Raw genomic sequence first — 24,092 nt, forward strand, 5'->3', positions numbered from 1 at the left:
ATGCAAAAAAAAAAATTTGTATTCTAACACAAACAATAGCGATATTAATGACATTAAGTTAGATAGAGAGCAAAACTTCAGTCACAGCCGGATAATTAACTTGTCCCTCTGAAAATCCACGCGTGCCCCTTCGCCTTCCCTCCCCCCTCGATCGTGCACACTCCCCTCATTAGCGGTTTCCTTCATCGTGAACTTTGCACCTGCAAATTGCCACTGTCCATTCTATCATTTGCGAGCGCAGAAAGAGAGAGGGAGCAAAAAGGATTGCGAGGGGAGGGATAGGGAGAAGCTAGAAATCAGGATAAGATAGTCTCGGATCCCGTTGCAGCTGTTGCAGATTACGGCGATACCATCGTCGGCTGAGGCTCTCGAACGGACGAGACGCGATTCAACAACATTAACGACGAACTGGAATTGAAGAACGCGAGGAGAAGCAAGAGAGAAGCGATTAGGGTTTCCTATAAAGCAGAAGAGAAGGAAGAGGAATCCATTGAAATGGAGGAAAAATGACGGGAGAAGAAAATTCGCGAGCAGCGGAGGCAACGAGATGCAAAAAGTAGCGAATATCATTGAAAACGCAGTCACGTTTCTCGTTCCATTGGCATTATGTGTATCGGCAAAAAATTAATTTACTCTGCAATCAGCATGGATCATTATCCGCGCGGCCATTAAAAAAATTTGTTTTTCCAACTACCACTTCCACTACTATGTATCTACATCTCGCGATTCGTACAGGATGGTAGTAATTGCGACTCTAATTAAAATGCCATCACCGACCACAGATATAGCCTTCCTCCTTTGGAGAAGTCTTGCTACACTTTATTTTTGCTCCGCGCCATCATATTTCCCATCGCACGTCCTCGTCGAGGCTTTTTTAATCGAAAGATCATATCAATCCACGATGGACGGTCGCGCGAGTCGCCGCGCTGTTAAATTTTTGGAAATATCCGACGATAACGTTGATTAATAATTTGTTTAGGGGCACGGGCTGAGCTCTCGGCGAATCGATCGAGAAACGCGCGTGGAATAAAACGACCGGATTATGCAAACGAGAGTTCGATTCTGTCACTTTTGATTTACGAGAATTTTTTACGATGCGCACGACCGGCCGAGGAAGGACGAGCAAGATGTAGAGAGAGAGAAGGAGAGAGAGAGAGAGAGAGAGAGAGACGCAGAAGACTTTGTAAGAAGAATAGACGTCGTGGAACACGAACGAAGAGCTACTGCGATCCCACTAACTATTTACATTCCTCGGATAAATGCACTATTAACTAACCTCGCGCTAATATCCACGTCTTCTGCATCATTATGTTAATTGTGGGATCAGCGACCCTCGAGGGCACCACGAAGGGGCACCGCATCGTCGCCACCGGTCCACGGGCGATTCGCGGCGGTTTGTCCATTTCGCGCTTATTTCGCGAGACGCTAAAGAAATGGTCAACTAATGAGATAATATAAAGGATTGGCAAAATTCCATATTTCTTGAATAAAATCCACGTTAGAAACAACCAGTATTTTCCTGAAAAAACCTGGCAAGGACTGATTTTTTTTCAATCTTATTAAAATTAATAATATAAAACCTTTTTATCGATATTCGTCAATTGAAAGTGTTTTTTAATTTAAGCTTTATTGAAAATAAAATCCATAATAGATTAGATATCGATAATAAATATATTAGCTTTTATTAGAAGATATTGAGAGATAAACACGAATTAAATTTATATTAAAAAATGTTTTAATTCTGTTACTATTATATTTCTATCAAATGAAATCAAATTGAATTAATAAATTAAATCAAATTGAAAATTAATATAAACTTTAGTAACATTTGTATCTCTAAAGTTTTTGTTTTAAAAAATTTACATTCATCTGAATTATAAAAGATTTATTAGTATATTAATTTTAATTTTTTAAATTACTGTGATTAAAGATGTTTTGTACTTATTTTCAAAATATTGAGAATTTAATAAAAATTATACAGAATGTCCTTACATATGTTTAGAATCTTCAGTACAATTTTTATCGATTCACTAAAGCGTTCACAAGATATAAGGATTTTAATTCGCACCGAATTAACATGTGTTCTTATGGGAAACGTATAACCACATTGATTCAAATGACAAAAACACATGGAAATTATATTCAGAATTTGTTTAAAATTTGTAAAAGTTTAGATACGGAGGAAATATTTGGTCAAATAATATTATACAAGTACTAACTGGTTAAAAAGATATTAAATATAATTGAATAAAGTTAGCCATGTATCTGTCACAAGGGGAAATTCTCTGCCAAAAGTTAATCATTTCGATTAACAAAATTCGGAATATTTTAGTAAAAACGCAATAAATATTAAAAATACATCTCTGCACTGTATTAATTAAAATACAAAAATATCTTTTTACGTAAAGTTATATTCTGGTGTTACATATTAGTTATCATTTTGCCAGTTTATTCCATGCGATAAAAATCGGAATTTATTATGTTTTTTTTTCTACTCTTTGATTTTTTCCGGCCAACCCTGTAAATACATCTTTCAAAATGGGAATTAAATTTTCTTTTAAATTCAATAAAAAATATTTCGATACTGTTGAAATATTGTGTATATTCGATTTGCTGTAATATTTGCATGATATTGGCGCGATTTCCAAAAATTCCTTCTCCTAATTGCGAAATAAACTCTTCGCAGGAAGATGTCGTTCCCCGTGTTCGTATAACTGACATCGCGTTCGCAATCCTAGCACACGTAGTAGTAGGTAATATGGAAACGAAAAGAGAGCGGCAAAAAGCGGGCACCTTCGTCGCCCCCGGCGAAGACTGGAAGCCGTTTCGTAATCGCGGCCTGGATCATTTTCTGCACGACTGCCCGGGAAATTAGATCACCTCTACCTCCATCTCATCCCGGTAGCGAGATCTAGGCAGGTTTCATCGCGCGATGAAACAGGAAGGACTTCTTATTCTCCTCTTCCATCCATTTTTCTGCCTCATTTTCTTCCAACTCCCCCTCGTCCGATCCACCATCCCTCCCCCCAACCCCTCCCTTCGTCATGTCTCTCCCTCGGCCGTCCATCGGCGTACTTCTTCCACTTTCCATTACGATGCCCTCTTCCTTCCCGCCCTGCTTGGTGGCCTGCTCGATCGCCTGACATCGACAACTTGTTGCCGGCGATTTAGCAATTAGCTACGTTTCTTTCCTTTCTTTTCTCATAAGGTATCGATGCGTATCAACACGCCGACTTGTTTCTCGTCCGAGTCTTCTCGTTCGTTTTCCCTGGATCTCGCTGGATTCTCGATAGCGATACCGTTAACCCTGCGCGATCCGTTATCGTTGTCAATTACAACGCCTGACATTTTTACACCTAACTCGTTAGATTTTTACTGGTGAAAGAAAACTGGAGGCATAATAATTGTATTTTATCACGATAAAGAAAACGATTCGCTAACGGAAAGTCAAAGGAATCAGTCGCACCGATTTCCCGAGTGAAATGATAATTTAAAATCGCCGAAGAAATTATATACATACACTGAGAATAATAATAATAATAAAATTAGAGTAAACGTTAGGAAAAAATTGAAACAAAAACAAAATTATAATAAACACCTAAAAAATAGAAACCTAATTTTTATCCCGATTGTTAGACGAGTGTAATTCCACAGGGAGGGATGTACATTCAGAAAAAAATCTGGTTGCATTAATTAGAATTCTGGTAGATTCAAAGAAAATTTCAAAATATTCCTTCGAAAATTGCGTTATTCTAGAAATGTATCATATTCTTCTCTGATAATGTGTAAACTTATTTGAGCTACTTTCAACTATATCGAAGAACGTTAAAAAAATTTTTCCAGCTTTCCATCAATTTCTCGCGAGTGATTCGTCATTTTTTGTACAAGCGTATCCACGTTACTTTAATATAAACCGTACATTGAGAAGAAAATCTGGTTGCATTAATTAGAATTCTGGTAGATTCAACCAGTATGTCTGCTAAAAAATGGATGAACCAGAATTCTTGTAAGAATTACCAAATAAATTTGATTAATTTCTTCCTGTTAAATTTACCAAATTTTCTGGTTAATAATACTAAACTCGTCAGCACCAAGTCGTCTAAAATTTTTTCCATCTAATCTCAAAAGTCTGTTTAATATTCTGAATTCCAACAAATTTATTGGATAAATTTAATCCAGATTATTGAATAAATTATTTTAAATTCAGTTTGTTAGAAATTAAACTGATAAACAGTGCACTGAGAAAAAATCTAGTTGCATTAATTAGAATTCTGGTAGATTCAACCAGTATGTCTGCTAAAAAATGGATGAACCAGAATTCTTGTAGGAATTACCAGATAAATCTGATTAATTTCTTCCTGTTAAATTTACTAAATTTTGTGGTTAATAATACTAAACTCACCAGCACCAAGTCGTCTAAAATTTTTTCCATCTAATCTCAAAAGTCTGTTTAATATTTCTGAATTCCAACAAGATTATTGGATAAATTCAATCCAGATTATTAAATAAATTATTTTAAATTCAGTTTGTTAGAAATTAAACTGATAAACAGTGATGCAAGAAGAGGATGCATCTCAAACACGCACAATCAGAGAGCTAGCGTCCTCTTTTTGACACTACTGCTCGTAGGAGAAAAAAAAATATACTTTGGATTTAATGTTAATAATTCTTTATATACATTTCATGGCAAATATTGAATACGAGTTAAGTTAAGAGTGACTCGCCGCTTAGAGGCAAGCAAAAAAATTAATGTAACAAGAAATTTTATAGATGCAACTAGAAAATACTAACCAAATCCTTATAGTAAAATCTATTAAACGTTCTAGTTATAAAAAATCGAGTCTCATCATGATAAATAGAAATTCTAGTTTGATTTAACCAAAATGCCTTCAATCATATACGTCTTTGATTTTTATTCAAGCGTATTGCTGGTCCATGTTACTTTAATATAAACCGTACATTGAGAAGAAAATCTGATTGCATTAATTAGAATTCTGGTAGATTCAACCAATATGTCTGTTGAAAAATGGACGAACCAGAATTCTTGTAGGAATTATCAGATAAATCTGATTAATTTCTTCCTGTTAAATTTATCAAATTTTCTGATTAATAATACTAAACTCGCCAGCAACAATCAAACGATTTTTCTCAGTGTATAAAAAAAATATTAAAAAAAAAATGAAGCTAACGTACAAGATTTTCTTCGCACGACGGAAGAGAGCGCGATTAATGGCACATATAAGTACAGGCGGGCGAGAGTAGCTTGAGCATTTGTCGGGATACCGACAACAGTTTGCAGTGGGAAACAAAAAAAAAATACGGACGCAATTATCTCTCGAAAAGGGCACACGCGGGGAGAGAACTTCTGCGCACACATCATGCGAGATTAGTGCGGAATATCGAACTCCGAGCCCGAGTTGAATTATCGGATCGCGAGAGGAGAGAGAGACCGGTGAACGCGAAGCTACGGTCCCGAGGATTATAAGCGACTTAAAATCTCTCCTTCATCACTTTCTCCCTCCCGTCCCCCTCGAGTTGATCCTCTCCTTGCCCTTCTTCCGCTCCCTCTTCTTCTTCTTCTTCTTCTTCTTCATTCTCTCGCTCCTCTCTTGGGTTCTTGGGGTCCGACTTTGCTTTTGGCTCGGGTCGGGCGTAATCGGTTCTCCGAAGCCAGTGCTCATTATCGACCCGCCGGCCTGGCAATTACCTGCGAAGCCTCTTTCGACTTCGTGTGTGCCAGGCCAAGCGCAGTTTCCGACTCTGAGACCTTCCGAGATCCTGCTCCTCGACGGAAGTTCGAGGAGCAGGAAGAAGACTAGCGCGAGGAGGAAGTTTTTTCTCTCAAAATAACGCGGAGAGGAGATCGGTAATGAATGCGTAATGTAAGATAATGTAATGCCACTCGCGTATTTATCCACTCCGCACCGACGAAATTACATTCCAACGTAAAGCACCGATCAAAGCTACGTGTCTTTCTCCCCAATTATTTAAATTGGGGATAATGGTAGGCGCGGAGGGCATCACCCGTTAGAATAAATTGTCCGAAAAGAAGATACGCGAACAATGTGGGGCAAGATCGCTGTTAATTACCGAACGAGTTTGCGCTGCGCAAAGGGCTGTCAAGTTCACGCTATTTAAAAAGATTTTGTCCCAAACATGGGAGAAGATGCAACATTGCATCGGTTCTCGCTTTGTGTTTTTTTTTTTTTCAAAAAGATGTACGATTGTCAAAAGTTAAAGTGAAGTATTTCCCTTTTTTTTAGTCGTATCTTGATGTCATAAAATATTATACGAGTATACAATGATACAAATTAAACATCTTACTTGAGTATTAGAAAAAAATTAAGATTGTTCTTCATAATGATTTTTAATGAAGAAATATTCCTGTTAAAAAAAGCATGAAGAATAGAAAATAATGTAAGTTTGAATTTAGCTTGTCTGCAATAGAATTTTATTGTATAATTTTCAATGATTAATTTTAAAACATTAATTTCGCACAGCAATTATTATATCAATTTAATTAATTTTCTTTTTAAATAATAATCATGAATAGTAACTTTAAACATATAAATATAATACATTTATAATGTTGCAGTAATTATGCATATAAAGTGATTAAAAATCTCTTTTTTAAGGATGTTTTGTATGTACAATCCCAGCAAAAAGTAGCTGAAAATCAATATTGGCGAATATCCACTTTTGGTGTATTTTGAGTAAGAAATTGCGTTTTTACTGAAATATTTCGAATTTTGTTAATCGAAATGATTAATTTTTAGCAGAGAATTTCGCCTTGCGATAGATACATGGCTAACTTTATTGAATTATATTTAATATCTTTTTAACCAGTTAGTACTTGTATAATATTATTTGACCAAATATTTCCTCTGTATCTAAACTTTTGCAAATTTTAAACAAATTCTGAATATAATTTTCATGTGTTTTTGTCATTTGAATCGACGTGGTTATACGTTTCCCATAAGAACACATGTCAATTCGGTGCAAATTAAAATCCTTATAACTTGTGAACGCTTTACTGAATCGATTTAAAAATGAAGATTCTACACATATGTAAGGACATTCTGTACAATTTCTCAATATTTTGAAAATAGCTACAAAACATCCTTAATCACAGTAATTTAAAAAATTAAAATCAATATACTAATAAATCTTTTGTATAATTCAGATTAATGTAAATTTTTCAAAAACAAAAATCTTTGAGATATAAATGTTACTAAAGTTTATATTAATTTTCAATTTGATTTAATTTATGAATTTAATTTGATTTCATTTGATAGAAATATAATAGTAACGAAATTAAATTAATTTATTTCGGTGTAAATTAAAATCCTTATAACTTGTGAACGCTTTAGTGAATCGATTTAAAAATTGTACTGAAGACTCTAAACATATGTAAGGACATTCTGTACAATTTTCATTAAATTCTCAATATTTTGAAAATAGGTACAAAATACCCTTATTAAACTTATGAAAACTTCAGATTTATTTTGTTTTCTTTGATTTTTTTTCTAATATTTTCATTGTTTATTTTCGCCGATATATTCCTTATTTCTAGATATGAAGTTGATCGCGGATGACAGTTTCCAGTCTCCGCAGTTTGCGTTGGCTCGAAAAACTGCGGACGAACATCGTTCCACTTCGTGGAAGAGTCCGTTAGTTAAGTGCTCGCGTATCGCGCGAAGTCGTGAGAGCACGACCTCGCCGAGAGGAATGAGTAACTCGTTTTAGCAAAGGGCTGTTGATGGCTTCGAAAATTCGGCAATTCGATCAATAAAACCTACGAGCATAAATTCGTGTTTGAAAGCAGCTCGAAAAAAATGTACAATATTATCGAAAAATTTATTTATTCCGATAAATTCATGAAAATAATATAATTCCTCCCTCAAATATAGAATTGCACGAAATATTAAGACTAATCCCGATATTGTTTTGTCTTGTTTCGAGACAAGATTTTTATATAATTAGGACTAGGATTGTCAAGATTATTGACTTAAAAAAAAGCTATAATATGTATATCTATAAATTTGATAAAAAAATCACTATATTAAATATAATGATAAAGGAACCTAAAGAATAATTTCATTTAATAAATGCAAACATTTATATTGATAGGTTTAAAAATAATTAATACAATAAATAAAACAAACAATGTAAATTTTTTGATAATTATTTAACTATACAAAACTGTTTATAGCAAGTATATGTGGTTCTCTCATTGCATGTGAGTTGCATCTCACTATGTCTTTTCGTAAAAACAATGAGTATATCTATTTTTATTTTATATTTTTATTTTAGGAAATAAACGAATAACATAAAAATAATAGTATCTTAAATTATATTGTAAAGATTATAAATCCTTGTAAATATTATTTTAAACAATTCATTTATTAGAACAAAATTATTAATTAAATCCAAAAGAAAACGAAAATTTTGTTACAAAGATTCACTCAAAATTAAGACACAATTTTAATTTCCAAAATTTTTCTATGCAACATTTGTTGAAAAAAATCACTATATTAAATATAATAATAAATGAACCTAAAGAATAATTTCATTTAATAAATACAAACATTTATATTGATAGGTTTAAAAATAATTAATACAATAAATAAAATAAACAATGCAAAATTTTTGATAAATATTAAACTATACAAAACTGCTTATAGCAAGTGTATGTGGTTCTCTGATTGCATGTGAGTTGCATCTCGCATTATTATGGCTTTTCCTAAAAATAATAAGTATATCTATTTTTATTTTATATTTTTATTTTAGAAAATAAACGAATAACATAAAAATAATAGTATCTTAAATTATATTGTGAAGATTATAAATCCTTGTAAATATTATTTTAAGCAATTCAGTATAGATCAAAATTATTAATTAAATCCAAAAGAAAACGAAAATTTTGTTACAAAAATTCACTCAAAATTAAGACACAATTTTAATTTCCAAAATTTTTCACTATCAATGCAACATTTGTACGAATATTGTCTCGATGCCACCCTACCCAAATACACGTTTCCGGTCAAATTTCACCCACGTATTCGCGCATAGCGTATTCATCCGTTGAAGGGGAAGTGAATATTTGGCACGGATAATTTCCAAATGACACTTGAGAATAATTAGCGCCCTTATCAGCTTCATATTCGTACAAATGGATGAAACGCATGACAAAGGAAGGCGGAGAAACGCCGCCGCGATCGCAGATCTCGCGTGGCTATCTTACGTGTCGTTTCCGAGATTTCCGAGAAGTCGGCCGGAAGGGACAATAAACATAATCACATCGCAAACTGAATCGCAGACTCCGGCGGCAGGCGTTGTACCCGTTACCGGGGCCGGTAATGACGTATAATTACTTTCCAGCGCCTCGCGCGCAGAATCGCCGCTCGATTTCGTACGACGTCGTTAATTTTGCACGCGCCGTCGGCGTTAATTAATGTGGCTTCTCTACGTAAACTGCATAAATTCAACTTTGAAGAGCCGCTTCTTTATCTCTTTATCTCTATCTCGCGCTATGATAAAAGAGGCGAACGCCTACGCCTTCAATGTTGCGTTTCATCCGCAACAATTCGTCCGACATTCTGCTTTGCAAAGAATTATTTGCCATCGACGCACCTGTTTTATCATATTGATTGTTTTAATAAATATAAAAATTAAGATTTGAAAAATTAAAAAATTAAAAAAATTAAAAATTTAATTAAAAAATTAAGAGATATGAAGGATATTGCTCATTAATATTTTTTAATTTTATACAATCGAAGTAAAAGAAATAATTGGCTCAAATACCAATATATTAAGAGATATTATTAAATTATTCAATAATAATACATGAAATTGAAGCTTTTACTTCCTAAAAATTAAGATTTGAAAAATTAAAAAATTAAAAACATTAAAAATATAATTACAAAATTAAGAGATATGAAGGATATTGCTCATTAATATTTTTTAATTTTATACAATTGAAATAAAAGAAATAATTGGCTCAAATACCAATATATTAAGAGATATTATTAAATTATTCAATAACAATACATGAAATTGAAACTTTCACTACCTAAAAATTAAGATTTGAAAAATTAAAAAATTAAAAAATTAAAAACATTAAAAATTTAATTACAAAATTAAGAGATATGAAGGATATTGCTCATTAATATTTTTTAATTTTATACAATCGAAATAAAAGAAATAATTGACTCAAATACCAATATATTAAGAGATATTATTAAATTGTTCAATATTAATACATGAAATTGAAACTTTTACTTCCTAAAAATTAAGATTTGAAAAATTAAAAAATTAAAAATTTAATTAAAAAATTAAGAGATATGAAAGATATTGCTCATTAATATTTTTTAATTTTATACAATCGAAATAAAAGAAATAATTGATTCAAATACCAATATATTAAAAGATATTATTAAATTATTCAATAATAATACATGAAATTGAAGCTTTTACTTTCATTTCAAGGGTAAACAGATTTCAAATTTTCTCAATAAATAATAAATAATTCTCTCAATCGATACTTGACATCTGATAACGGCATAATTAAAAATCTTTATCATCGCGTTTATATAAGAATGTAGAGATGTACACGAGATACCGGTATAGAATCACTAGCAAAATTATCTCGTTATTGAGTCTCTGCTGGATAAAACGTCGGAGGCGTCAATTGCGAAACTCGCTGCGTTTATCAACGTTCGCAATTTCGCACGCGCGAAAAGATACGAGACGATTTCTTAAACCCCTGTAGCTTATAGGGTTTAGCACGGTAAGGCTCATGCGGTTAAGACGCGCAACGAGAAAAGTGGCAGAGGTAATAAAACTCGCATTACGCAGCGCGTAATACGCGCATAAAGTATCCACGTACGTAATAACGCGCGAATAAGATTCCACACGCTTCACACACTTTCATATTAATTTTATAATCGGCTCTTTATCGCTGAAAAAAAAAATCTTACAATTACAGCAACAGTTCTCTAGATGTGAAAAATTAAAATTGGGGCGAATGAATGATTAACAGATACTGTGAGACATTTTGATCAATTTAAATGACAGAGAATTTAATTCAACTGTTAGTTAAATTTTAAACAGAAAAAATTGTCTTTCTATGGCGCTTATTTATATTAAGGCTAATCTGTTTAAAAGGCTTGATGCACTTTTGGAAGACTATGACACATGGAAAAATTATTTTTCATAAATATCTAGCTGTAGTATGGAAAATATTGTATGCAATGATTAATGATTTAGAGACTTAAATTTTCCAGGAGGCACCAGAATCTATAAATTTTACGTATTATATTGTTCTAGCAGATACAAAAAATATTAGTAAATTTTTCTTGACGATACCTAGAAATTTACCTATATTAACAGGATGATATTTTTTTAAGGGGTTATGCCTAGTTAACAAACCAAAAAAGTATGATGTTTGGGAATTTTTTTTGAAAAGTGTAATAATTTTTTTTACGAATAAATTTTTATTCAAAAGTACAAATATTAAGGCTGTTATTATTTTTTTTAAAATAAAATATTTAAAAAAATGTAAAAGTTATAACTATTCTCCCGGATATTGTTTTTTTAAAAAGCGTTGCGCGGTGAACAGTGCTATTCAAAGCTGATTCATCTGATATTAAAAATTTGATAAACTGTAGTTAATGTATGAAATTGTCTAGTATATGAACGAAGGATTAATTGTTTTGGGAAAAATTGTTTTGGGACCAAATGGCAGCCGTTTGACTCTAAGATATTTTTTTTCGACTTAAAAATGGCTCATTTTTTATTAAATAAAAAAAGTATTCATTAAAAAAGAAAATCCTTCGTTCCTCTAGGTTTTTATAAGTAAAAGAAGCTTGTAAAATTTCACGCAAATCGGTATAACGGTTTTCGAAATATCTTGCTCACCGACTTTGAAAAAGTGATTTCGAGAAAAACGCGTTTAAGGTTTGTGTCAAGTTTACGTTTAAATAAAATTCAGATTTTTTAATTTACACAGAATCATCTATTCCGGACCCATATAATTTTAGTTTAATTAAATCTTCATATGTTGGCTTGATAGCCGTCAAAACTGAACGTCAGAGCTGAAAACTTCATAGTCGTGTTTAAACGAACACATTCTGGCGCTTCATGAAACATACATTTATAACTCCGTCAATTTGCATCCGATTAATTTGAAACTTTTAGGAAATATTTTCAATATGATATGAGAAAATGTAAAAACATAAAAATCGACTTTTATTTACTTTCAGGACTAGGCATAACCCCTTAAATAACCTCGATATTCTTAGATCATCGCAATCTTCAGACATATTTTCATCCCCATGCGAGGGGATGTATATCGGCGAGGTTTAATTTTCGAAAGAATAATCGAAATCGCCAACAGGGCGGGGGTAGGAGGGGAAAAAGGTGAGGGGAGGGGGTTGATGTGGAGGAAGGCGCCAGCGGTTCTTGGTACAGCCGGATCGTGTTCCTGGTGCGGCAATACCGGTATCCCTTCATTCCTGAGTAATCGCCCAGGCCCAAGGCACACGCTATCCACCATTCGCCATTTTCTAAATGCGTCGACTTAATGTAAGCGCGTTACGAGGGACTCACCCGGCATTACTCGGACAGTTTCCCGGGGAAACCTTTCTCGCGGGCGATTGTTGCGATTTCTCGTTAACTTCTCGGAGCAACTTCCCGCTCGCGTTCGAGCGAATCGATACTAATTACAAGCCACGTTTATCGTCATCGAGAAAGGAAGGGGGAGGGCTCTGTTTCTTTTTCCTCTTTTAAAAATTTGCATTCGAAAAAAGTCCGTCCTTTCCGCGTCGACGATTGCGAAATGTCGGTCGCGGAGAAAGGAGAAGAGAAAGCGAAGAAGCGTGACACGTCGCCACTTTATTTAGTAAATTCATCGCGTTAACGAATTAGCTCGAAGCGACAAGCTCCGGATTCCAGAAATTCAGAGACCAAAGTAGGCTCGGCCTTCCCGGAATGCGTTGCCGTCAACAAGACGGTCAAGCTAATAATACGCGGGAAATGAAAACACTCGGCGTTAATTAATCGCGCGTCTGCGGCTTCGCTTTCGATTCGTAATGTCGCAACATCTCTGAAGAAAAAAAAAAAAAATAAAAAAATACATCGGATTAAGATAAATCGCGAATGTGCGTTCGCGTCAATTTCAGGTGGGTGGTTCATCCACCTGGCCGGACGTTATGACACGATGACAGTACGTCGTCGGGACAGAACGAATGCGCGCATCAGATGGCGGAGCTTAATCACCGTCGAGGGATCTAAGAGATAGCGTTGACTACGTTTTAATTACTCTCGTCGCATCGGGCAGAATGCGGAATGACATCAAGATGACCGCGGTGCATTGACCGCTCGTAAAAGAGCGCTCTCCAACTTTTCCCGCTCGCTCTTAATCACGATCCGATGCAAATGAGGCCGGCAGACGAGTGGCGACACCGATAACGGCGTCGATAATTGCTCGATCGTCGTTCTATCAAGTACCCGTATCGAGACAGATTCGATTGCCTCTTAGATCGCGCCTCTGCGTCGCAATTTATTATTATTTGTATACATTTATTTATAACAGGCGTAACGTAAATACCGACACATGTTTAATTTATCTATTTAATAAGGGAAACAAGATATTGAAGATGCATTTTATCGAAGTTGATATTTTGGTCCGATTAATGAGTTTATTCATCATTAGAAACCTGTGCTTGCGCATTTGTTGCTTGTTTAAATGCTAGATTGATCTGCATCGAGAGTTTTTAAAGTATAAAAGTTTACTTATTTCTATGATTTTCTTTGACAAGTTAAATACTAGATAGCGGGAAATATGATTTTAATCATTTTCAAATCCATTTTATATCTTGTAATCTTCAGTAAAGATAACTTTTATCAAAAGCTTCTCAATTTTTTTCATTTTTGAAAAAGGTCCATTTACTGAGAATTTTTAAACATATTGTCGAAACAGTTTGATAGTAATTTCTAATATAAAAAAATATTTACATTGTTATTTAATTCTCCTCATTTAATTAAGAGCCAGAATTAAAAAATGTTATCAAGTTTTGATTTTGTTCCCCTCAAACAAGATTATTTTATTCAATAATATTGTAAATTGCACAGAGAAAAATATCTAAATTTTTATTTTAATAATTTATATTTTAAGAATTTATATTTTCTTTATTTAATTAATAGCTAAAATTCAAAAATGTTATATCGGGTTTTAATTTTGTGCTCCTCAAACAAGATTGTTTTATTCAATAGTATTATAAATTGCACAGAGAAAAATATCTAAATTCTTATTTTAATAATTTATATTTTAAGAATTTATATTTTCTTTATTTAATTAAGAGCTAAAATTTAAAAATGTTAGATCGGGTTTTAATTTTGTGCTCCTCAAACAAGATTGTTTTATTCAATAGTATTCTAAATTGCACAGAGAAAAATATTATTCTATTGTCAAGAAAAACAATTACTCAGTTTATTTTTCTTTTTTAAGTAATAGTTTTAGTAATAGTTTTTTCAACAAAGAATATATTCTTGATAATAATCTTAAAATATACTCTCTCATCACAACTGTTAGAAAATCTTATTATCATGTACTTAAAAGAAGACTTTATTTTCTCTTCAAGAATATTGTAAAGTTGTATCAAAGAAAAATCAAACTTATTTTACGCCAAATCCATGTAACAAACAAATCAAATTTTTGTTTTAATTTAATACTCTTGACTAAACTGCACTTACCAGGATTCGGAATATATACTCTTGAACAAAATTAACGCATAATTTTTTTTCGCCTTTTTTCCTTAAAAGCTGATATTTAACGAAAAAAAATCTTAAAGAAAAAAAAATTATGCGTCAATTTTGTCCAGGAGTGTATTTCAATTAAATTTATTTATATTTCAATTAAATTTAATACTGTGGTGGATTTATGATACATTTGATATATAAACTTATGATATACTTGAATCAAGTAATATTTACTTGAATACGGTGTACATTTTTCTCTGTGCGGTCATCGATATCTCTGACGTTTGCGAGTCGATGTCGGCGGAGGGACTCGAAATCGACGGCCAGAATCGCAAAATCGTGAAATTACACGGGGCTAGAGATCCGCGGCGGAAGTGTATATCGGCAAAGTATGCAACATCGTATAATTACCTTGTTTTCTACACGCCGTGCGCGAGGAGAGAAGCGTTTTCTAAAGGAGATTGACGGTAGCACGAACGCGAGAAGGGAGACCGATACGCGCGGTGTGCAACAAGATGCACATATGTATATATTCTATATATAAATACATGCATAAGTGTATGTGTGTACGTAGTGTACGTAGACGAGAGAGCCATGGCCGGGTATTAAGTAGCGGTATTTACGGAGCCACAATTATCCCCCGTTTTCATGCCGATGATCCCTCGGCTCGGACTTGGACTACGTGGGAACTCGTCTCGGATCCGAGAATTCTCGGGGAAGACCCCGCGTTTTCCAGCGGGTTGCCCGTTATCGCGTGCCTTTACACCTAGATCGAACCTCTCGATTCTATTTCGTGGATCGTCCGGGATGCGGGAGGATGGCGGAAAGTTCGTGGAATTTGGAGCGAACGGACGACGCGGACGGATCGCGAGGAGTTGGACGAGCAAATTTAGACCTTTCCGTCGACTTAATCGCCCCAAGGTCGCGCGCGATCGGACGGACACGCGATCTCGAACGGCGAAAATTCTCAGGTAGAGCGACGACTCTCGTGACTTTGGCCAACATTAAGATGACGCGCGCGTCTAGAAAAAACCCCGCGCGTCACGTCAAATTCTTCACATGGATATATCATGACAGAAAGAGAGAGAGAGAGAGAGAGAGAGAGGGGAGGGGGGATTCTCCATGATCAAATTCGAATGGGATATAATGTTGCGAGAGATACGTAGCGTTATTCTCCACGAATTACGATCCTCTGTACGTCTCTATCTTGAAGAGTGATTAAGAACGTCGAGAAAATAAAATATTTTTTCTTATTTCTTTTTTGAAATATTTTTTCTTATTTCTTTTTCACAGGTATCGTAAGAAATGGTACGAAATCTGATATACCATTTCATTTTTGAATCCTAGTTTTTAACTGAGAGCTTAAAAAAAATTTATATTCTTGAAAATAATTGATTTTGATAAAACAATGCACTTATTAATGGCTATTGTAAAATCAGAAATAAAAAATGATAGAAATGACAGAATAAAAAATGAGAGAGAGAGAGAGAGAGAGAGAGAGAGAGAGAGAGAGAGAGAGAGAGAGAGAGAGAGAGAGAGAGAGAGAGAGAGAGAGAGAGAGAGAGAGAGAGAGGAAGAGAGAAATAAAATATAAAATATTTAAAGTAGAGAAGGAAGAAATATATCGGGTGCATAAATAAGTTTTCCACTATTCTTCATGACTTCACATTCAATATTTACTAAATTATGCAATTTAATCATGCTAGTAATCCTCATCATTTTTCAGCATCTCCTTTCATCAGGTAAGCTATACGTTTCGGATCGATAGAAATTCTGGTCTTTACTTACGATAAATCCATCAAGTCATCAAGTCATTTTCTTATGTCTCCGACATTTCTAAATTTTCTGACAGACGAAGCGTGTTGTATCAATTGGAATAAATGATTATTTGAGGGCGCGATGTCCGGATAGAGCAAAAGAATTCAGTCAAATTAAGTCACAATAATAATGTGTCCTTGATTAATTTCGCCACATGAGGTCGAGCGAGATATGATTTACTATGAACTACCTGAATCTGACGAAACAATAATTACAGATCGCTATCGTCGCCAGTTACTTCATTGAACGAGAAGTTGGAAAGAAACCCAGGGAATGGTCGTCGCTAATTAAATTTTTGCATAATAATGTTCGGCCTCGTGTTAATCTAGAAATGTCAAAGAAAATGGCTTAATGAATTCTTCGCGAATAAAGACCAGACCTTTTATCGATCCGGAATCTATAACTTGGCTGAAAGATAAAAGGAAATACTGAAAATTGATGGCGATTATTTTCACGATTGAACTGTGTGTAGATGTATAATTTACTAATAAACGTTGAAATTGATAAAAAATTATAGAACAAAAAATTATTCACGTTTCATATTTACCGTTAATATTTAAAATTTATTTTATTCATTATGTATATCTCGTAGAATGACTAACTAATATAATCAATGAAAAAACAAATAATAAGCACGTGTCTACAATAATTAATTGAAAAAAATTAGAAAATATACATAATAATTATATATTTATTCGACCTGATTCAGTATAAATATCGAGCGCGATTTTCATCAGCCTGGCACGAAATAGCTATATCGATAACGCAGATTATTATTTAACTTGAACTACGAGCTCGATTTACATAACAATCGTAATCGACGATTTTTTGCATCATTAATCGACCGGATTGGCTGCAATTAATCCTAGATACCATTAATGATCTCGTAAACACTCCGATTGACAATCAACGTTCCTCGTCATTTTTTTCTCCCGCGGATACTTGCCATGCGAGAATTTTTTTTTCCGCAGAAGTCTCGCGTGTTCCAGTTTGCCGTGGCAATGTTTCCTTGATAGCGCGCATGGACGAGGTAAATAAAGGTGACTGGTTTCGTTAATAACTTTAAATGCCCAACGTGTGTGCAAAGGTCGGTTGAGAAAACGACGCAGTCAGTCACATATACAGGTTCAATAACGCGCGGCAAATCGATTTCAAATCACTCGCGAGACGCAATAAAATACACTCGACTCGAGTGAGCAGTGTTTGCTGGTATCTAGATAAAATTATCTAGATAATTATCTAGATAAAGAAATTGATCATCTTTATCTTTAACTAGATGAAGAAATACAAAGTATCTTTATCTTTATCTTAGATAAAAAATATATGTCATTTTATCTAAAAATTGTCTAAGATGACGTTTTCATTATGCAAAAGAGTTTTCCAGGCAAGTTTCTAAAAATCTATCTAAAATATCTAAAATATATTTTTTATATTATTATTATTAATATATTATAAATATATTATTATTATATTCTTAATATATTATAAATATATTATAAATATATTATAAATATATTATAAATATAAATTAATAAATAAATATTTATTATATCATTTGTATACTTTTTTGTTATTATTTAAATATTCTTTAGGAAAAGAGAAAGAATATGTGTTTATGATTTTAATATCCCATTTATAATCTGCGTCACATTTTTTACAAATATTTATAATCTTATAAAATAAGCAAAAATATCTAGATAATTATCTAGATTATTGCAATAATTATCTCATCTTTCATCTAGATTAAGTAAATGCAAAATCATCTTTATCTCATCTAAGATAAATTTACGCATTTTTATCTTTATCTTTATCTAGACAATTTTGAAATTATCTATAGCAAACACTGCGAGTGAGTAACATCATCTCGATACAATCGCAAACTGAGATACTTACAATTAGCCTTATCACGGGGAAGGAAAAGTGCAATTTCCGCGATGGCGTCCGCTTTCGCGACCGGTTTCTTCCGAACGCAAATGAACGCACACAAATTGTAATTGGCCATCATATATATATATATATCTCTCTCTCTCTCTCTCTCTCTCTCTCTCGCCCTTTGCAACTTTGTCGACCGATTACAGGAGAGTAGAGTAATATACGAAACGATAAGCGGCACCGAGACGGCGGGCGTCGCTAAGTTTTTCAAGCTCGCGTAATTTCTAAACAAGAATTCTCACTATAATGCGCGAAAAGCGTGTACTCCCGTTTCAGCTCGCAGAAATTGCTTTATGACACGAGTGAATGCGGTCTTTCAACATTCTGCTATAGAGGTACAGTAATTCTGCAGCAGTAGATCGAGGAACGAAATAATAGTGTACATGTGTACAGGGTGTTTCGATAAAAGCGGACAATCTTTAATCGAGTATATAAAAACAACCCTAATAACCCTTTTTACGAACTCTTTTTCTATGACGCATTTTTCAACGTCATTTTTTTATATAAATATATACTCCTACACTGAGAAAAATCGTTCGATTGTATCAACAAGACATATATGATTGAAGGCATTTTGATTAAATCAAATAAGAATTTCTAGTTATCATGATAAGACTCGATTTTTTATAACTAGAACGTTTAACAGATTTTACTATAAGGATTTGGTTAGTATTTTCTGGTTGGATCTATAAAATTTTTTAATATTTGCCATGAAATGTATATAAAGAACTAGTATTAACATTAAATCCAAAGTATATTTTTTTTTTCTTACGAGCAGTAGTGCCGGAAAGAGGACGCTAGCTCTCTGATTGTGTGCGTTTGAGCTGCATCCTCTTCTTGCATCACTGTTTATCAGTTTAATTTCTGACAAACAAAATTTAAAATAATTTATTTAATAATCTGGATTGAATTTATCAAATAATCTTGTTGGAATTCAGAATATTAAACAGACTTTTAAGATTAGATGGAAAAAATTTTAGACGAATTGATGCTGGCGAGTTTAGTATTATTAACCAGAAAATTTGGTAAATTTTACAGGAAGAAATTAATCAGATTCATCTGGTAATTTCTACAAGAATTCTGGTTCGTCCATTTTCCAACAGACATACTGGTTGAATCTACCAGAATTCTAATTAATGCAACCAGATTTTCTTCTCAGTGTACGGTTTATGTTAAAGTAGCGTGGACCAGGGATATGCTTGAATAAAAAATGACGATAGTCACTCGCGAGAAATTGATGGAAAGCTGGAAAAATTTTTTTAAAGTTCTTTGATATAGTCGAAAGTAGCTCAAATAAACTTGAACTATTGAAATATCTATTGAATTATCAGAGAAGAATATATGTTTCTAGAGTAACGCAATTTTCGAAGAAATATTTTGAAATTTTCTTTGAATCTACCAAAATTCTAATTAATGCAACCAGATTTTTTTCTCAATGTACATCCCTCCCTATGGAGTTACACTCGTCCAATAATCGGAATAAAAATTAGGTTTCTATTTTTTAGGTGTTTATTATAATTTTGTTTTTGTTTCAATTTTCCTAACGTTTACTCTTTTATTTTTATTTTAAAATTTAGCTTCTCGTAATTCGAAACCTATGTTATTTAGCATCGTGCTGTGCACGATAACGTGTTTTATTTATTTTTTCTTAAAAACTACTAATTTTATGAAAAAAATAAAAGAAATAAAAAAGTTTCCAAATAAATCAAACTTTTTAATGCATATTTTTAGATGATCATATTCCGGCCCTTTTTTATTAAAAAGTTTTAATAAAAAATTAAATAGGGGTTGCTAGATTCATCCCTTTATAATAATACGGGAGGTTGAAAAAAATATTAATAAATAACCTTTTTACTAGTAGAAAATATCCACCCTATTTTATTTCTGTTAATATTATTTTATCACTTTATGTTCCAAATTTGAGAAAAAAATAAAACCTAATTTTTACTTTCATTTTTGGAGGAGTTTAACTCCACAGGGAGGGATATAGGAGTATATATTTATATGAAAAATCCTCCTTAATTTTCGACAAAGAATCATCTCCTAAAATATTTACTTATTAAGAAACACCCTGTATATCAAGAGATTGATCTCTCTCTCTCTCTCTCTTTTTCTCGAGTGACCTTATTTTATAAATCATTTATTAATAGGAGAGCGGAAATTCTCGATACACGAGTGCAAATGATTAGAGACAATTATTGAAATGACGATGAAAAATCCGATAAAAACATGATTTATACGCGCTTGTTATAATAAATGACTGTATGAATAATAAATCAATTCGGAGAAAATATTTGTCTCGTTTATGGATTATCTTGGAGATTAAACGAAGTGGCATTAAACGCGATTGTGAGCCTGGCCTCTTGACGTTTCAGGAAAGAAGGGAAACTACCGGGATACCCCTGTTTCAACGTCGCTTCCGCGTAACAGAGCTACCGATCGCTGTCCGATCGTGAAAGCCTTTGAAAGAGGCCGACAGAAAACGTCGTCATTATACATCCCGAGAGGTTTCGTGTGTATATCGAAAACTTACGACAAGCACGCAATCTACGAATCTCTCGTGTAGCGTCCTTGAAACACGACCGATTCCCACCCTCGGTGTCGGTTACTTAAGTTTGTGTGTCGAGGAACGCGTCGTCAGTTTTCTCTTTTTTTCCATTTCTGCCTGTCAATGTGTTCGATATCGTTTCTCGGAATTCAGATTACCTTCCGTGTGTGTAATTTTTCTGCTACCGACTTACGCAACAGATGAACCGGATAATAGAAGAACACGAAGCATGACGTCACGCCTCGCTATAGCGCGATTGAATTTCTTAATATATCGAGGGATTATTTTATTCAGGGACGTACATGATGTAGGTTATCGCGAAATCACGAGACAGTCTGTAATAACGTCAAGGTGCGTGGATGCGTAAATCGATACCGGTATGATCTCTCTTGTCGCTTGTCCAGGTGAGAAGGTAGGTCGCGCGTCAAGGGGCTTCAGCGGCTCTTGAGTGACGCACACGCACAGCACGTTGCGTGATCGCCGTTATGAATGCACGACCTATAATAGCGTGCGATGGAGGCTGTCGAGGAAGGATCGAGAATCTGCATTTATCGTGGATCTGCGGTTCGAATAAAGTTTGCGCGATCCTGTCTTCTCAGAGTAGGGTTCAAGACAAGGCCAGATATTCGTCAAAATATTGTATTGGTATTGAACATTCTCAAGAACTGAAATCTTGTCTTCATTTTGAGGAAATCTTTGTAGAAGAAATATCTCTTGGATTTTATCCAATATATAATAATTGTTTAAAATAATCAAAATAATCTTTATAAAATTTAAGAAAATTTAAAATAAATTTAAAATAAATTTAAAATAAATTTTAAGATAATTTAATAACTTTATTATTTACGTCCTCCATTTATATTCCCAAAACACGATATATGTAGAAACGAATATATGTATATTCGTTTTTATGAAAAGGCAATTAAATAGAATGATGCTAGAAATGCAAATATGGTTCGTACGCAAGCAATTAAAGAATCACGTACATGTAATATGCAAAGTTTCGCGTAATTAAAAAATTGTGTAGAATTTTTATAGGGTTATTACTTTTTTTTATAATTTGAATCTTTGAAAAATATGTTCTTGCAAATTCATGTAAGAAATATTATAAATAAAAATGAATTAATTAATGTATTTACACCAAAAATTATTTAAAAAATAAATTATTAGAAAATTATTAAAAACTATTGAAAATCAAAATTTTTAGACTTATTTTTCAATTTAACAAAACAATTGCAACGTTTTATTTAGATTTTATCATATAATTTTATAAAAATGTATATTTAATATTAATTTAATATTAATATATAAATATATATTAATAATATATATTTATCGCGCGGTATTGTAACCTTTGAAGTTTCGAAATTTTGAAATTTCAATTTTTCGAGATTTTAATGTCGTAACTTCGAATCCTCGATTAATTGTTTCTAAATTTACTAATATACATGTTTTTATTTATCAAATAAGATTTTTCAATTTTATTTTTAATATTTTTTACATGAATTTGCAAGAACATATTTTTCGAAGCTTCAATGATTCCAAGTTATCTCAAAAGTAATAACCCTATAAAAATTCTACATAATTTTTTCTACATAATTGTTTCTAAATTTGCTAATATACATATTTTTATTTATCAAATAAGGTTTTTTAATTTTGTACGTAATATAATAATTCCTTCTCATCAGTTTTAATTAAAAATATACATATTTTAATTTTCTTTTTAAATCAATAATATTAACAATCTTAGTCTTGCGACAACTAATTAAAAATCTCATCTCGAATTTTGAGACAAGACAAGACAATATCAAGATTATTAATCTTGATATCGCGTGCAACCTCATCTGAGAAAAATAAAACGAGCATAAACTACGGAAATAATAATCGAAAGCTGCAAAGCGAGATATTCCGGTCCGAAGAACATACTCGACGAGCTAGTTACTTGTAGTGCGTGTTACAAACGATAACGCATTTCTGGTCTTCGAGCTGGCCTATAATAGCCCAATCATACGCGATCGCCTAGAGACAGAGTGATTAGCATAATCGTTGTTATAATTTGATACGTGGCTACTAACCGACCGCGATTACAAAACGATAGTGGATAATTACATCTGATTATCGGCAAATCATTCGAGCACTTCGGTATCGTTTCCTCTACATGAATCTGATTGCAGAAAGGCAACGAGGTTAATGAATGTGAAAGAAACCGCCTGATTTTCTTGATAGCAATAAAATCTGTCAATCTAAATCCAGTAGAAATTCGAAGAGAATTTACGACATCGTGAAAACTTTCTTCGAAAGTGTTACGAGGTAGCGGATGGGGGTGGGGGCTGGGAGGGGGGGGGGGAGGAAAGCGCAAACGGAATGACAAAGATTCTACTTTGCGTCATGGTAACGTGAACCCGCTGCAAAAAGGGGGAAGACACAATCCTGGCGGAAAATAAAAGTCCACTCGAATCCCAAAGTGATATACGGTGTTCTCGATTTCCGCGCACGCGTCTGTCCCGCCCTCATGAATTTCATTGACTCAATCTTCCCCAAAAGCACTCGTTCGCTCTCCTCCTCCCTCCGCCATCGACATGAATGAAAGAGAGTTGCTTAAAATTTCGTGGGATGATGAGAAACGTATTGCTATTATATATCGAATGTGTCAGCCTCGTCGGAAGCATTTAATTCTAAAGAGGTGAAAAGTTTGTTCTCTTTTAAATTATGTACACGTTCGTTTCCCTTTAAACTTCTATCCTGGATTAGGAAAACACTGCGTCAGCAACGGTGGCGCACATTTTACCGGAATGTCCGCATCGATTCCCGCGGTCACGTCGCTCAGAGATCTCTCCTTCGCTTCCATTTCGCTCTTTCTACCTTCGACTGTCTTTCTCAACCCTTAACCGCAAAATCAAGTCTGCCGCTATCCGCGGACGAATCCACCCCGTGACACCCAACGGCATTCGCCGACAGTGCCACTCAGGGAAACCAAGATGGTTACCACGTCAGCACTTTGCGTCTTGGAGGAGATCCTCTCGATGTATTCTTT

The 24,092-nt window shown here is 33.6% G+C and overlaps 1 protein-coding gene across 1 annotated transcript in view; it reads left to right on the plus strand.

The window, feature by feature from the left end:
- The window catches only part of LOC112638738 (transcription factor Sp9-like), a 147,091-nt gene that overhangs the window by 4,055 nt on the left and 118,944 nt on the right, over nucleotides 1-24,092 (plus strand). The gene's annotated exons all lie outside the window — the stretch shown is intronic.

The sequence above is a fragment of the Camponotus floridanus genome, unplaced genomic scaffold (assembly GCF_003227725.1).
Source record: "Camponotus floridanus strain SB8 unplaced genomic scaffold, Cflo_v7.5 scaffold36, whole genome shotgun sequence".
Classification (NCBI taxonomy): Eukaryota; Metazoa; Arthropoda; class Insecta; order Hymenoptera; family Formicidae; genus Camponotus; species Camponotus floridanus.